The following is a 9,734-nucleotide window of genomic DNA, read 5'->3' as shown; positions in this document are numbered from 1 at the left end:
CAGCTAGGATTTTGATATTAATAGCATGCTACAACTTTTACATAAAAATAGTTAATTGAAAAATCACAAACAAGTAAAAATCTCAAGAGCCAGTAGAATGTATTCAATTACCTGACTTCTGTATTTTTTTTAAAAAAATGTTAGAATAAGTCAGTAATCTCTGTGTTTAGTAAAATGAAGTGTAGTGACCCATACACTGGCTATACTTATTTTTCTTTTTTTATTTTAGGTTGGGGGGTACATGTGAAGGTTTGCTAGATAGAGGGAGCTATTGTCATGGGGATTTGTTATGTAGATTATTCCATTACTAAGATATTAAGCCCAGTAGTCAATAGTTATTTTATCTGTTTGAAGAATGTTATGCAATGTGATAGTTGGTGTTGTAAACATGTTTTGTAAAAAGAAACCTACAAATAGCATCATATGGGAACACATCTAGTCCATCAACTAATCGCGTGAGTTATTTTAACCTTCTTTTTGAGTTCTAAACAGCGTAAACCATTGTTGCCTACACTAATTTTGTTAATGAAAAGAGCAGTGGGAAGGCAAGGAAGGTAATATTACTGAATAAACGTATTGTGGACTCTAGTCACTATTGCAAAGCAAGATTTCTCCTGGTAATTCATGACCCCACCCCTATCACCAACATACACAAATACACACATACCACACAGACACACACATACAGGTAGGTAATGGACACATGAGCCATTTCAGGCAAGAACAGTTCTTTGTAAAAACAGACACCTTGCCTGTAGTGCAATAATTCTGAAAATGTGTCAAGATGAGTACATTGTGTAAAAAGCCCATGAACAGAAAAAAATTAATACATAATATTAGAAAATAAATAAAACACTTGGCATCACAGAGACTGTTAAAATTCCAGGCCTATGTCAGTTTGAATAATTTTTTGTGCCTTCATGAAAAAATGAATATTTTATTACTATATGGTGAAATCATGTGTTTTATGTAAAATGAAAGATATAAAATACTAAAATATTTTTTGTTTATTAAAGTTTTTAGTTTCCAAGAAGACAGGACAACTTGATTTAAAAGAAATAAACATTATCTCACAGATTACTCAAGCCTGTATAATAGAACTTTCAATTTCAACAGTGACTTTTTAAAATTGAGGTTATTGAAAATAATGCCAGAGCAACATTTTGTCTTCCATAATGCTGTGCCTTTTATTGGAATTACGTTCTCAATTTAAAAACTCTTATTGATGGACGCTATGAAGGCATGGGGAGTGATATAAGTAGCTTTCACTACTTACAGAGCTCTCAGACTATGTTAGGAAACATTACATTATATTATTATTATTTGTTTCTGAAACTAAGAGCTGATTAGAGCTGTAATATCTACAGAATCACAGAAATATACATGTGTAGTTGTCTATTTTGGGAAGGGAAATGAAAATAGTATTTGTGTATGTCTTGAAATATGAAGGTCTTTCAGAAAGAAGAATGGTGAGATGGGCAAAAACTGATTAGGCAATACAATTTTGTGTTTTTAATATGTAATATCTGAAAGACAGAATAAATGAGAATAAAATTATAATATTGAGGTTCAATTTCTCATCAAAAATAACATGCTGCCACTGAAAGTAAAATTATTTCTTAGGCACTTTTAAATGACCACTTTTCCATTAGATGACAATTAGTCTTTGAATGAAAACATCTTCTATGATTGTAAAAACTATATTTTATCCAATCCCCACCATTTGGAAGCATTTATTGTTCACGTTGTCCATGATCCCAATCTGCAAACAAAACATAGTCCTGCTTAGGAGATATCTCAATTAAAACTACCAATCATATCAGCTGAAAACTTTGAAGTTATTGAAATAAATCGCGTCTGGTAGCAAAATAGACATGTATGGTTATTTGCCAAGGCATTAGAGAAAGAATGTGCATCTTGCCCTAGTTCTTGAAGGTTAAACCACTTCCACATGTAAAGATCAAACAACTCGGGGCCTGTCGAGGAAGTTGGGGGACTCGGGGAAGGGTAGCAGTGGGTAGGGGAATTGGGGAGGGCTAACATTAGGAGAAATATCTAATGTAGATGATGGGGAGATGCATGCAGCAAACCACCATGGCACATGTATACCTATGTAACAAACTTGCACGTTCAGCACATGTACCCCAGAACTTAAAGTATAATACAGATAGATAGATAGATAGATAGATCAAGTAACCTGACAGTTTACAGACAAGAATTGTGCAGAAGACCTCCTTCCTAACCCCAGAAACTTCTACTTCATAATAACTTTTGGCATTCCTATGCGGCGTTTTATCCTTATACTTTTCCTGGAGTTGATTCTCATTGTTCTTGCTACATATCCTTTCTCTAGGTTATGAATACTGGACTTCAGCCCCTCTCCCACCAATTACTGCTGGTATTTCACTCTGGTTCATTAGGGGCACAGCATAGTTTCTAAGCCCTGTTTTGCTGTGTGGACATTTACTGGCTCAGCTTATTCCTCATAACTTCTTTAGCAGTTCAAACATCATCCAATCAAAGAGCCATCACACATGGAAGAAGGTAGAATTGCTCCTTTTGCCACTCAGTCTTTCTCTGTCTCAGCAAATTTTATACTGGGTTTTATAGCTATGAACATGGTGTTGAGCTGTGATCATTGGTTATTTTTGAGATTTCGGTTATGTAAAATAAGTAGGATTTACACAGAGTGGCCATATTCTCCAGAAAACTTGGAACAGTTAGTACAATTCCACTACAAGAAAAAAGCCTCATGGCAGAATGAAATGAAATCAGGGTGAATGGAAGTAGATTTGGTCGTTTGTAAGATTCCTTGAAGTCCTGGCATCCTATGGTTTGATGATTCTAAGTAGAGACATAAGAGACTGTTTTAAAAATTTTACTTAAAGAAGCTTTGACTTCCTTATTTCTCAAACTATAGATGTGAGGATTCAACATGGGGATGACTACTGTGTAAAATACAGACACCACTTTGTCTTGATCCATTGAGTAGCTGGAGCTGGGACGCAGATACATAAACAGGATTGTCCCAAAGAAGATGGTGACCACCGTCAAGTGGGAAGCACAGGTGGAGAAGGCCTTGTGCCTACCTTCTGCAGAGTGAATCCTCAAGATGGCAGCAAGGATGTAGAGGTAGGAAACAATAATAAGTAAGAGACAGCTCAATTCATTAAAACTGGCAAAGGCAAAAATGACAACCTCACTGATGTGTGTATCAGAACAAGAGAGTTTCAGGAGGGGCGGAGTATCACAGAAAAAATGGTTAATGACATTGGAGCGGCAGAAAGACAGCTGGAAGTTGAAGCCAGTGTGAATGGCAGCATTTACAAAGCCTGTAAGATATGTGGCCGACACCAGGAGGGCACTGAGTTGGGGGGACATCAGGACTGTATAAAGCAGAGGCTTGCAGATGGCCACATAACGGTCATACGCCAGGACCACCAACAGAAAACCCTCAATGCCAGGAAAGGAGCCGAACAAGAACTGAGTGGCACATTCATTAAATGAAATGACTGGGTTCTCCATCCAGAAATTTATCAGCATATTAGGGGCAATGACAGAAGAATAACAGAAGTCAACCAGGGACAAGTTACTGAGAAAGAAGTACATTGGAGTATGGAGATGTGAATCAATCTTGATTAACAGAGTCATGCCAAGATTTCCAACAACAGTGATCGTGTAGATGAGTAGAAACAACACAAAAGAAGTCACTGTAGTTCTGGGTGATCCTTGAATCCCAGGAGAATAAACTCAGATACGGTTGTAAAGTTTCTCATATCTTAGTCTCAGAATAGAAGACTCATGTGCTGGGATGAGAAAGAAACCATGATAGATATGTTAATGTGCCTCACAAGAGTAATGACTGTATTAGCTGTATGCATCTATATGTAAGTATACATCTATAGGAACCCCATAGCATAATGTGTTAAACCTCAAATATACACATAAAATTTATTTAAGAAAAAAAATGAAATAAATTGTACCCACAAAACCCATGATACTAAATAGTTAATTCTTCACTATAAGTAAGAGTACTTCTAAGATGTTCTGAAAATGTGTGCATAGCTACTCTTTATTTTATATGGAGGTAAAGAAGAAAAGATCCCTTAAGTAAACTTAATTATCTATTTTATTTAAAATAATACATGTGTTGTGTGTGTGTATTTGTGTGTGTGTGTTTGAGAGAGAGACAGAGAGAGAGAGAGAATCTGATGACATCCTACTCTGTTCTCCAACTTTTTTCTCTTCCTCTTCTGATCCTACCACCTTCATCACCTGTCATCCAATATCTCCACCATCCCCTTAGCAGATAAACATATGGACACAGTTACGTATCTTTTCTGTACTGAATTCTGCATTTCTTGTTTTCTGTTAGCCCATTCTAATCAGGCTTTTCCCTCCATCACTCCTTGAAAATTGCTTTTATTCAAGAAATCACTGGTCTTTATTGCTAAATCCAATGGTGAATTCTCAAGCCTCATTTTTCTTGATCTATCAATAACATTAGACATACTTTATTCCTTACTAGTCTTTAAAAGGCTTCTTTCTCTATTCTCCCAGAACATCAAACTCTCTGTTTTTTCTTCCTACTACATGGGTTGCTCCTTCTATCTCTGTTCCTTGCTCCTCCTCTTCTCCCTCTTTGTGTTGGAGTGTCTCAGAGCTTCCTCCTTTCCTATTTCCACTCTACCCAGGTGCTCTTATTGTCTGATGGTTTTAAATATTGTCTATGCGCTTGTACCTTCTGAGTCATATCTCTAGTCCTGTCCTCTTTTCCAAATTCCAAGCTTGTAATTTAACTGCTTACATCTCCACATGGATATCAAGTAGAAAGTCAGCATGACCAAAACTGAATTCTTCATGTCCTCCTCTAATTTGCTCCAAACATAGCATTCCCCATCTCAAGTCAATCACAGCTCCATGCTTTCATTGGCACAGATGAAATTATATAAATAGACAAAAATGCTGGATAAATGATATTTTCTCTTTCTCACTTGCTATATAGCCAATCCACTAGATTATTCCATCGGATTTTCTTTTACAAGATCTAGGTCCTGAGCCAGCTACCTCTGCCACTTTCCCTGTCACTAAGTCCCAAGTCGTCTTTTACTTACATTACTGCGACAGTCTTTTAAGCTAATTCTCATATCTCTAAAATAGCTAAAATGCCATTTTATATCCACTTAAAAAAATTTGTAGCCATTCTTTAAGTCTCTTATTTTTACATAAATATATATGTACACACATGAACAGTCACATTATATATGTAATAAATGTATAAACTGACATAAAGCTATCATATTTTCCATGATATATATGATCCTATGAGTGTATGCATATGTTATGTAAATATACATATACATATACATATATATATATATATACACACATGTCTATATACACATGCCTATATGAGGAAAGTAACTTGTTTAGCTTTTGTAACTCTGTCTTCCCACCACGTGTACTTAATTTAGATTTATATTTAGAAAAATATATGTGGGGTGGATTATGTTTCTTTTATTGAAAAAGAGCTTTGGATACATCATCTCTCATGAATATATGGATTTGCAACAAACTTAATCAAGTTAGAATTATCCTTGTATTAAACATAAATTTGACCTAAGGAATATTAACTTGTTCAATGTCATAGCGCAAGCAAAACTAAAATACAAGAAAAAGGCTGAATATTGTGATTAGTTTCTCAATTTATGTATCTAATGGCATAAAATTATTCAACTTAAGGTTCTTCATAGAGAATTAAATATGTATTTGTGTTCTGGCTCTCTTTATATACAAGATTAATTATATTTATGTATTTTTTGCACCACACGTATTTCTGTATACATACATGTTTGCACACATTTCCGTATGCATGTGTATACATATGTTGAATATTCTATGAAATTCTTTGTTTGTTTCTAGTGATTCTAAATCTCCCTCTTTTAAAACAATGTATGTTCACAGTTTAGTTGACAACATTAAATTCAGTATTCAGACTTACATGAAATACTTAATCCAAATTCCTTAGATTTTTAAGTCCTCTTGAAACTTTCCACATCAAAACAAGTTGTGATAAATTAAATGATCTTACCTTCTGTCCTTAAGTAATATTCACTGAAAGCCTGGCTCTTATTAGTTTACTTTTGCTTTGTAGAAACACAAGTCTTCTGTTTCCAACAGTCAGATTTATAGCTTTGAAAACAGCACAAGTGACATAAAAGAATCAACTATGGCAGAATTCAGCAGCACATTTTATCCTTTAGCTCAGCAAAGCATAAAATCCACTTCTTTTGAATCCAAGACCCATGATTGGTCTTATTAAAGCTGTGATCATTCTCTGGAAATTTAATCTCTGTTAAACACAAAAAAGTCTACAGTCTGAAATATGCCAATCCTTAATTAAAAAGTGAATTTATTTTTCACTGAGGTAATTGAACTACATTTTCCCCAGTGCATCACTTATATCTCAGAGAGAATCTTAGGAATACTCTCAGAAGAACAAAATATCTCATGATCCAGAGGCTTAATTGAACACAGCATTGAATTAAATCTATGTGATTGGTCAGATCCTGCCTCCAACCCTCAGAATTCCACTTAAAATACAATTCTTTTTTTTTCTCATTTATTTATTTTATTGCATTTTAGGTTTTGGGGTACATGTGAAGAACATGCAAGATTGTTGCATAGGTACACACGTGGCAGTGTGATTTGCTGCCTTCCTCCCCATCACCTACATCTNCATAGGTACACACGTGGCAGTGTGATTTGCTGCCTTCCTCCCCATCACCTACATCTGGCATCTCTCCCCTTGCTATCTCTCCCCAGCTCCCCACCCGCCACCGTCCCTCCCTTACTTCCCCCCAACTGACCCAAAGGATTATAAATCGTTCTACTATAAGGACACGTGCACACGAATGTTCATTGCAGCACTGTTTACAATAGCAAAGACCTGGAACCAACCCAAATGCCCATTGAAAATACAATTCTTATTCATTTCTACTAGAATATGGCTTTCATTTCATTAATTTCTTTATTCACTCAATAAATATTAATAAGTATTTTCATGAAGCAGACACCACTCTTGGTACTGGTAAAATAGCCAACAAAATTAATCTTCTCCATTCCCTCTTACATCTTACCATCTGGCATTGATGCAAGACAACTATTACAAAGTAATTTGAAAAAGTAAAGCACAAAACCTATTATTAGCTACTAGGCTTTATGTGATCTGCTGGTCTCTCAGAATCTTCTTGATTGCTGTTCTTTCCCTCCTTAAATTGTCTCCCTCTGGTTCACATATATTTGTTTCCTTGCAATTCTTTTAACAAACCAAAGAGGACCTTGCCTTGGAGCCTTTGTGTTTACTGCATGTGTACACAGGAAGCTCTTCCAGAAACACTCATATGGTATCATCTTTATCCAGGCCTTGCTCAGATGTTTTTCAACAGAGAGCTCTTTTCTAACTTCACCACTCCCTATGTTATTGCCTGTTTCATTTTTATTTGAAACATCATTTATGTTTATGTGAAATGCACACACACATTCACACATACATAATACATTTGGCAGAAGCAATACAATCTCCCTCACTTAAAATATAAGTTTATTGAGATAAGAAACTTGGTTTTCTTACCTGTTATATCTCCAGTATAAGTTACATGCAAGTTATTCAACAAATATTTTTAATGGATTATGAGTAAAGATACAAAAGTTGCCAATTTTCTTGCCTCAGCACAAACTAAAGAAATACAGTGGTTGGTACAAAAATACTACAGTTTTTGCTATTTTTTAAGTATTGCAAAAAACTGCAATTACTTTTGCATTAACCTAATAGAAAATATTATCTGTGACTTAACATTGAGATAATTCTAAGTCCAATGACGTAAGTATGATTTTGAGGTATAGTCTTTTCTAGTAGTACAAAAGGTGTGAATATTTTACATATGTCTGAGTATCACAACTAAGAAGAGAAAACTAATTTGTTAACCCTTTTATGCATCCAAAGTTTCTATATGCCAGGTTGTTAATTAAATATGTGAATCTGGACTCAGGTAAGAGGTCAAGGCTAGAGAGAGAGATTTTGGAATCATGGCACAGATTCATGTTCACTCAAGCATTGAGTGCAGGAAGAAAACCAAATATCAAAACTATCACTTTTGCTCCAAGATTTAAAGGGTAGCATGAGATTGGGGATAAACAATAAATGCTAACTGGGGAGAAGTAGGAATGAAGGAAGGAAAAACGGAAGTGTGAGGTGATATAGAAACATATGTAGGGTTATATCAAGGTAGGTGGAGGAATTAACTGTGACAAATCCTCCTGAGCTATCAAGTAAAATGAGACAGAGAAGTGATCTTTGGATAAAGTAGTGTTGAAGTGTCATGTGTCCTCTACAAGATTAGGCTCAAAAGACAGATGATACAGACAGACAACTGGAACATGTTAAAGAGTAAATAAGACATGAGGAAGTAGGAGCAATGAGTAGACATAGCGTTTTTGGAAAGATTAATAGCAGAGGGAGTAAGGATCAATTAATAAGTTGGTGACTTGATGGGACTTGCTGTCATGGACACTGTGAAGAAGGGTGACACTAGAAAATATTTGTATACAAATGAGGATATTGTGATAGAGTTTAAGGGGAGAGTAGAGATATAATTTTAGAAGTAAAGTCTGTGGAAAGCTCCAAAGATATGAAAGAGCTGGTCGTAGGTAAAAGCAGAGACACATTATCGATTATGACATGAGGAGAGAAAGAGGGTATTTATAAAGATTTAGAGGTGGTAATGTGGGGATAATCATATCAGTAACACAGAGTAAAGCAACGATGGATTATCTCTAATTGTACTAATCAGGATAAATGGAGGACACATAGAAGAAACAATTCGGTTTAACTAAGTGGGTATTAGACAGTTGAGCAGAATGTAGGAAGACTTTTCTCAACTAATCCCTAATTCACCTTATGTAGGCATCTTTAGTTTGCACAAAACAGCCCATGCAGTGCTTCTTACCAACTCAATCATCACCAGAATGTCTTTTAAAAATTCCCCTGTGTTTCATTCTTTTATCATTAAAGTCAAAGGGGAAGAGAGTGAAATTCCTTGGAGGATCACAGTTCATCAAATCTTTGTGTTTCCTGTGAGTGCAGAAAGTATTTCATCATATTTCTTCTGGGAATTGTCTGTGACACTTAAATACCTCCTGCACACAGAAGCGAGGGTGGGATGAGCAAGTAGCTCAGACAGCAACCAGATTAATTCACCGTGTTTGGATTCTTCACGGAAAGTATATATGGTATAATCCATCAAAGAAGAGGAACACTCAACCTCTCACCAACAGGTAGAAACCAGGTCAGGTCATAGGTCTGAATGTAGAAAGAGATGTGACCTCTTGGGGCGGAGCACTGTGTTGCCCAGCGTCTCTTTGAGCATAGGTTCTGGTTGTCACAATATCCCTGCTATTTTAATATTTCAAAAAATGACAAAGACCATGGGTTGAGCTTTTAGGATGTCTCCTTACAAGACTAAATTCAGAAAATGCTAGGAATGGAAGATTCTACAGAATTTGTATTCACCACCCCATCTGTATCACAGATAAGAAAGCTGTATCTAACGTAGCAATTTGCTGAGATCAAACAATTGATTTTTTTTTTTTTTTTTTTTTTGAGACGGAGTTTTGCTCTTGTTACCCAGGCTGGAGTGCAATGGCGCGATCTCGGCTCACCGCAACCTCCGCCT

The 9,734-nt window shown here is 35.8% G+C and overlaps 1 protein-coding gene and 1 pseudogene across 1 annotated transcript in view; one reads left to right on the top strand and one right to left on the bottom strand.

Annotated features, from left to right (window-relative positions):
• Positions 1-2,844: 2,844 nt before the first annotated feature.
• LOC108295128 lies at positions 2,845-3,776 on the bottom strand (annotated as a pseudogene).
• A 5,455-nt stretch (positions 3,777-9,231) lies between these two features.
• LOC108295137 (olfactory receptor 1019) overlaps positions 9,232-9,734 on the top strand; it is a 5,091-nt gene continuing 4,588 nt past the window's right edge. Inside the window, exon 1 of the mRNA XM_017517180.2 lies at positions 9,232-9,336. The gene's annotated coding sequence lies outside the window, so the exon portion shown is untranslated. The remainder of the gene's footprint in view (positions 9,337-9,734) is intronic.

This window comes from Cebus imitator, unplaced genomic scaffold (assembly GCF_001604975.1).
Source record: "Cebus imitator isolate Cc_AM_T3 unplaced genomic scaffold, Cebus_imitator-1.0 Scaffold622, whole genome shotgun sequence".
Classification (NCBI taxonomy): Eukaryota; Metazoa; Chordata; class Mammalia; order Primates; family Cebidae; genus Cebus; species Cebus imitator.
The sequence above is the reverse complement of the archived record's forward strand: the minus strand, read 5'-3'. Positions and strand labels throughout refer to the sequence as shown.